The sequence below is a fragment of the Adiantum capillus-veneris genome, chromosome 29 (assembly GCF_014529385.1).
Source record: "Adiantum capillus-veneris isolate H3 chromosome 29, ASM1452938v2, whole genome shotgun sequence".
Lineage (NCBI taxonomy): Eukaryota > Viridiplantae > Streptophyta > Polypodiopsida > Polypodiales > Pteridaceae > Adiantum > Adiantum capillus-veneris.
In genome coordinates, this window is record NC_140959.1 from 90550674 (window position 1) to 90558225 (window position 7552).

The following is a 7552-nucleotide window of genomic DNA, read 5'->3' on the forward strand; positions in this document are numbered from 1 at the left end:
ATGGTGGTAAATCCATTAACGTACGTCTAATATACCATGGTTTTGTTTTATTGGGTAAAAAACACAATCTGAAAGATGGTAAGATTATTGATAAGAAGTGCTCGGCAATATGCATTATGGTCGTATGTAAAAGGATATTTTTTGAACAATGGTTGACTGAATGTCACATAATGGTAAACATCTGATCAGGAAATAGCATTTTTGTATGGTCTTTTTTTACAGCCTCACATCAGAAAGCAATTGAAAAAGTCTCAACATAAAGCGTACGGATGACGAACCCGAGCTCTCAGGTTGTCTTTCGGTCTGCTGAGAAGACTTGTAAAGTAATTTATTATGGAAATGGTATGTTGACTGGTATGTGCATTGAAGAAAATCCTCAAGTGAGGCTCCTCGGAGAGGACGCCAAGTTTATTTTGAAAAACATGACTAATTGCAAACAAAACTCTGGTAAGATTTTTCAAAAAGGAAAAGACTTTCTAAAAAATAAAAATCTAACATAACTGTGTCTTGAAAACTGTGTACATACTTGATTGCGTAGTTCTAGATTTATCATTTGAAACAAAATCCTCATGTGAGGCTCCTACAAAAGGAGGTCTGGTCTTCTTTTTGAAAAATGGGTCTACTTACAACCAAAACTCCGCCAAAATTTTTCAAATTACTAGTAATATATATATTATCCTTTATATAACCCCAAAATGAAGTTCCGCTTCTAATTTTTCCCCTCTATGTCTCTTTCTTTCTCTATCTTTCTCTTTATCATCTTAGGCTCTCATTCTATCCACTTGGAGGGTAGATTTTCCAATTTCACATGTAATCACTATGCAAAAGGTGCTTTCCACTCGAGTTTTCTCCAGCTACTCTTTGAATCTAGCATCTAGCGTAGACCACTAATAAACATACTCTGGTTTATGAAATTGTACTACAGGGTATTATGATTTGTATCAGAAGCCGAACTATGGAGGATATACCATCCTTTGAGAATGCGAGCCCAAAAAATCACAAGATATGCTACTTATCCAATGGAAAGCCACGTCCCTTCGCCACACATGATTTTTTGGAAGGATGCAAATCAAGCTTCATCATCAAACCAGAAACATCCAGTGTCCCAAATGAAATTATGGTAGAGGAAAGTCTACAAAACAAACCTATTTTAGAAAATACCGTTAAAAAATGGATCATGCCTGATAGAGAAGCAAAGAGAAAACTCCCTCGAAATGCATATAAGGAGAGTGAAGGGGTTTAAGTCTATGGGACAACAATAACAAGTAGAATAGACCGTTTGGATTCCTGTCTTCCCATCAAGGTTTCCCATGTTCTAACTGGCTGCTTGTGTTGTATGGTGGTAGGTATAGGTCTATTCTTTCATGGATTTTGAGACTCAATTAGTGTCCTACCAGAACCGAATGTACCAGCAATTTTTATTTTTTTTTGTTGATTTGGTCTTTGTATATTGTCTATTGTCTTTTATGTCTTATCTATTTTGGTCAAGTGTCAATATATGGTTCTCTAAGAGGGGATATCAAATTTAATCTCTCTTTTTATTTCCCGAGTTGGAAAACTACCATATATTGAAATTGCCTCATTCTATTCATTCTACAATGTTTACAAGCTTATCTCTGATAACATCCTTCAGGTTGGCTGGATTGTATCTCTCACATGGTTTGGATATTCCGACAATAAAAGGATTCATATCTCTCCTATTGGGACACAATGCCTACTGACTGCTTCAAGGGGACTGACTTTCACAAGAGTCTTCTTGACTATGAGAAAAAGGCAATACAGGAACAATAGCTTTCAGCTTTGAAAAGAACATCTGTTAATGATTGGTTAAAACTCTTAGCCCTTGCCAGAAAGGATCCTGCACAACTAATTAATGCATTAAGCTCTTTCCTATTATCATTATGCTTTATTGATGCTGAAGACTACTCTGATTTAGACTTCTATTTCTCATCAGTACCTTCTATGGTTAATAAGCTCTATTTCATTAATAATCTCCCTATCCTTCCTCTTGCAATTAGGAAGTCTCAAGAGATTGTGAACCCTCTTTTGGACTTAGAGCTCTTGGATCAAGAAGAAAAGGAGGCCTTGGGCCTAACAGATGACCCTTCTTTTCAAACAATTGAAAGGTCTATGCCCATGCATTTTTTTGAAGTCATTCCACTACTTCCTTTCAGACAAATTGAGCTTGATGCTATTCGCCTTGAACAGAAACTCTAGGAATTTGAGATACTGAATCAATGTGCTCCATTCACAATTGATTCTTTAGCTCTTCTTTGTAGTTTGCCACCTGATGCGGTAGAACAATGCAAAACATCAGCACTGCAATACAAACATCTACTATCACAAGATAAACCTTTTAAACCAAAACAGATAAAACTGTCGGACATTGATAGTAAAAAGTGCTCTAACACTTCCATGGTAGCCCATTGTCGAGGTATTTGTATTTAAAAGGTGAGCCAGGAAGGCACCGAGCCCCTGGTTGTGAGAGGTGCGAGGAAAAGAGTTGCAATAGACACAATTAATGGGAACACAGGTTAAAATAGACAGTTACCTTAAACCAAATAATCAATAGTATCCTTGTTTTAATCAAATATTAATGGAGGAGTTTATGCTCTTTACAAGGATAGTCCTGGTTTAATCCAGGTGCTAATCAAGAAAATCAAAATTGAACTGCCTTGTACTGCCTTCAGCTTCTTCCCGCCATGGCTTAGGAGCTTCAGCTTCCAATGGCCTTGGGTGGTCCGACTCGGTTTAAGGTTACCGGCTTAATTCCGGGTTAAAGGGGCTTATGGATTTGGTTTAGAGCTTGTGATAATCCGGGTTATAGATTGCTTAGGCTTGGAGAGCTTGTGATTATCCAGGCTAATGACATCCGAGATTAGGCTTCGAGAGCTTAGGCTTCGAGAGCTTAGGCTTCCGTTTAGAGAGCTTAACTTTGAGAGCTTTGGAATATCAAGGCTATTGATGGTCAAGCGGCTTCAATTAAGGAAATTAGAGATTATGGTCATCAAGGCTTAAGATGGCTAAGTGAAATCGAGAGCTTTGGCTTGGCTTAAGGATATTAGGATTAGGCTCGGCTTAAGAGTTTGATATTAGGCTTAAGGATTAAGGTTTAGGATTTGCTTAAGGAGATTAGGATTATCTCGGCTAATGAGAGCGAGATTAGGCTTGGATTGAGAGCTCTGGCTATCTTTCCCGGAGAGAGGGCGTTCTCAAAAATGATGAGAGGAGAAGAAGCATCCATTAAAAGACGAGAGCTTTAACTTGGTTCCATGAGATTAAGGACTCTGGCTTTCTCCTAGAGAGAGCACTCCAAATAGCCAGCTTCCTTGTCCTGCCTTGTTGGGTGTATCCCGCGATCATTGCATTCCAAGATCCGGTCGAGAGCCAAAAACTCTGAGATGGCACTCCAACCAAGTGGACCGGCGAACCGGCCCCCGGTAAATCTTTAACGGTCAATAACTTGGCAATCGTAAATCTGATCATCGATCTAAAAAGACCAACGTTCTCCACAAAGTGAGCACTTCAGCCCGACGCATTCATTTCATTTTTGTCCCCTCAGCTGCAGTTGCCCAATCCGGTACGGATCTGCTACTAACTCAATCTTCAAACTGACATAACTTCCTATATTTAGCTCCGATTGACGAGCCGTAAAAACAGGCATGTAAAGAACTTTGAGTGCTTCAAATTTGATTAATAAAATCCCAGCTATGACCACTTCAAGCATACTCACTGCTTAGCATTACTAAGACATCTTTTGGCCCTTAGAGCCGCATATGGCACACTTTTAGCTTAAAATTGGCTTGTTAGAAAGCCCTTATAAATGCTCAATAATCATGTAGGATTCAAATACACATGATTGGCATCCCTTTGCTCATTTTCTTGTCATCGGAGCGGAGTGGCATGACATCCACCCCCTCTAAACCTGCACAGCCTCCGGTCTGTGCCAACCGGTCTTCAAGCTGCATCTGGTATACACACCTTAAGCTACTTGTCATCAAGCTGATGTAGTTGGTAAGGACATGTAAAAAAAAATAAGTCTTGAATCATATCATCAATAGTCTAGCTCAATTATCTGGAAGTTGTCCCATCACAAATCTTTGAACCATAGTGGTCATATCTCCAAAACATTCAATAATGAAAAATCTGTTTAGTGAACCCCGCCAAACTCAAGTGCTCCAGTTACTTATTTCACAAGGCTTGACCACCAGGCTCGCTTTAGGGAACCTTCTCAAGCTCAAGTATGCCTTACTTTGTCTGCACACGGAATGGTCGTCAAGTCCTTTACTTCAAGTTCTGGTAGCAGAACCATCTCAAAAGATGTGAAGATACTATAACAGTTGTCCAAATATGTAAACTGGAAGCTAGCCATGTAAGCTTATTGATCATATAACCAAAAACACTTTTGTCTTAGCATACATCCAAAAACAAATCTACTGCCAAGTAACTTGCTACAGGAAAATAAATGATATCCTTAAATGTGCAAGTTGCTCTTCAATAGCTCCCAGGATCTAATGGGATAATAAGAAATTGCCCCAATAGTGGTACATCATAATATCCACATGAGCATACATATACTAAATCGATCAATTTCAAGCATTTTTGCTCCAAATATGCTATTCCTGGATCTAGCAAAAAGAAACCACAATGTATACCCATCCATAATGATCCTGCTTTTGAAGATCTGTCGAATCCCCTGGATCAAATACCATTAAGATCACATAGCATTGATGGGCTCCGCAATATACTAGAGCTTCACCTGAAGCATAGTGCAACAACCACATCTCATAAACTTTTGGTAACTTAAGGTCGTTACCAGTGACGAAGTAAATTTGGAATGGCCGCCTCTACACCAAAACAAACTCCATTGCGCCACAAATGAGATCCTAGTCTTTGATACTAGAGGAACACACAGATAGAGCAATAGATGATAGATGAGCATGATATACAGAGATAGAGCTCACTAAGTATAGACAATACATCATAAACTTATAACTTAAGGTCTAAGTTACAACGATAGTACTTGAAATGGCCGCTTACACAAAACAAACACATCACACAAAAAATGAGATGAGGGCACCACCTAGTCTTAGAAGCAGACTAGAACTACTACAGCGAGAGAGAAGATGAGAGAGAGCGAGAGAGATAGAGAGAGAGAGATAGAGAGAGAGAGAGCTATCACTATGAATGAAGCATTAACCTCAATGTGTGTACAAGGAATGGATAACTTTAAACACTCCCAACACAAATAGCATGTAGATTACTAAACAACAACTCAAGATTTAGCCAAAATCACATCAAGCACTCTCACACACACATAGAAGATCTCTCTAAATTCAAATCAGTAAGAGGAGGGGAGGTTACTAGCACAAAACAATTTGCACTCTAGAATGTGCAAAGAATAGAGTGAATGAATGAGCTTTATGGGCTCATGAATGATTGATACAAAGACTCAATGAGGCTGAGGGAGACCTGAAATTACAAAGGGGGGGGGGGGGCCTCTTTATATAGGCAAGAGAGTGAGGTTAAGATCCAAGTGCAATTTGTACAAATGAAGCTTGATTAGGGACATTCCACCAATGAAGAAGCTCCTTCCAAGTGATTTGTTGACCAATTTGCAACTAATTGGCTCCATCATCACTTGTGTTGTCTTCACTCCTTCCTCCATAGCTTGAGTCCAAGAGCTCCCTTATTTTAAAATGTAAAGAATCTACATAAAATCAATGAATATCTAGTAATAATAGAAAGGGGTTGAATGAAAAATTATGAATTACAACAAGATTAAGCATGATTTGAGAGGTGATTAGAAGAGGAATTTGTGATGGTTTTATGAGCTTGAGAGAGAGCAGGAAGGAGGGGAGGGTGAGGAGACTAATGGCTGATTTTTAGAGAAGGACTCAATGTGGAAAAAGGAAGGGTATATGTGTAAAGGCAATGGGGGTGGTCTCCACCACAGTTGAAAAAACTGGTGTCCACTATTTTTGCCATATCTCCTAGACCGTAGATGCAAAAATTATAAAACAAATATGGTCAAAATATCCAGCTCATAGACTACAACTTTGATGAAGACAACTTTTCTTGGATCGGAGTGGACATAGTTTTTAAAAATCCAGCAAAATCATGTGTCTGTTTCCTTCCTTTACCAAGTCTTGCACGTGGGTCCCATCTGTTTGAATCATCATATGGCTCCAAAGACATGATGATATGAGCACCTCATGACCCTTGAATCATGGGTGCATGGCTCCACAAACACATCATATCTTTTCTTTTCACATTGACATATTTTCCCTTCCCTTTACCATTAGGTTCTACCTTTCACCTCCTGTGAACTAGTCAAGGAAAAATTCCCATCAAATCATTTTTTTGAATTTTTCCAAGAGGTTGTTCTCACTCTTTCTTTTATTGTAAACCTCTAGAAGCAAGGAAAACCAACAAAATATAGTAAACAAAAATTTGTGATAGGCTCGGATCATAGCCCCCCCAAACCTGGCTAGAGGTATTTATGCCTCTAGCCTACTTTCTTTGATCTTGGGCTGACTTTATTCTGATGTGATAAGGCTTTAGACGCCATCCATTTGTCCTGGTCTTGTGCGTTTTACCATCAATGTCTTGAAGTTTGTAAGAGCCATTTTTGAACTTTTTGGTGACCAAGAACGGGCCTTTCCATCGAAAAAGAAACTTTCCATCCTTACGAGTGTTGAAGCGATTGTCATATCGAAGCACTAGAGATCCCTTTTTGATGTCTTTAGATGCTAGCTTTTTGTTGAAATTTTCTCTGCGCTTCTCTGCTTCTTGAGAGTAGTGGTTGATGGCTTCTTCATGATCCAATTGCAGCCTCTCTAGATCCATGATCCTTTGATGTACTTTCTCCTTTTGAGAGCCTACCTGGCTACCCAATATTCGAAGACTTGTTAACTTCACTTCAATGGGCAAAAGCGCCTCTTTTCCATAAACCAAATGAAAGGGTGTGTACCCTAATGTGGTTTTGAAGGAGGTTCTATAGGCCCATAGAGCTCCATTCAGGTGTTTGTCCGAATCTTGGCGCCTGGCATGTACCTGTTTGGTGAGAATTTTGCAAATGATTCCATTTACCTTTTCCACCAAGCCATTGCACTGAGGGTAGTAAGGAGTAGAGTGTTGATGCTGAATATTTAGCTTCTGCATGAGTTCTCCTACCAAATCTGCTCTAAACCGTGGTCCTCTATGAGATAGTATTTCAAGAGGGGTGCCAAACCGGCAACAGATGTGGTCAAAGATGAACTGACTCACATCCTTAGCAGTAATTCTATTGGTTGGCATAGCCTCAGCCCACCATCTAGTCATGTAGTCTACTCCTATAATGATGTACTATTTACCTGACTGAGTGCGTGGTAGAGGCCCTATGGCATCAATTTTCCACTTCTCAAAGGGTCCATATACCTTTATTGGGTTCTGAGGTTCAACTATGGGCCGTCGTGGTCCTGTTTTCTGACATTCATCACATGTTTGACACCATTATTTGACATCACGATGAAGACTTGGCCAAGTAAACCCAACTTGTAGAACCTTTCTA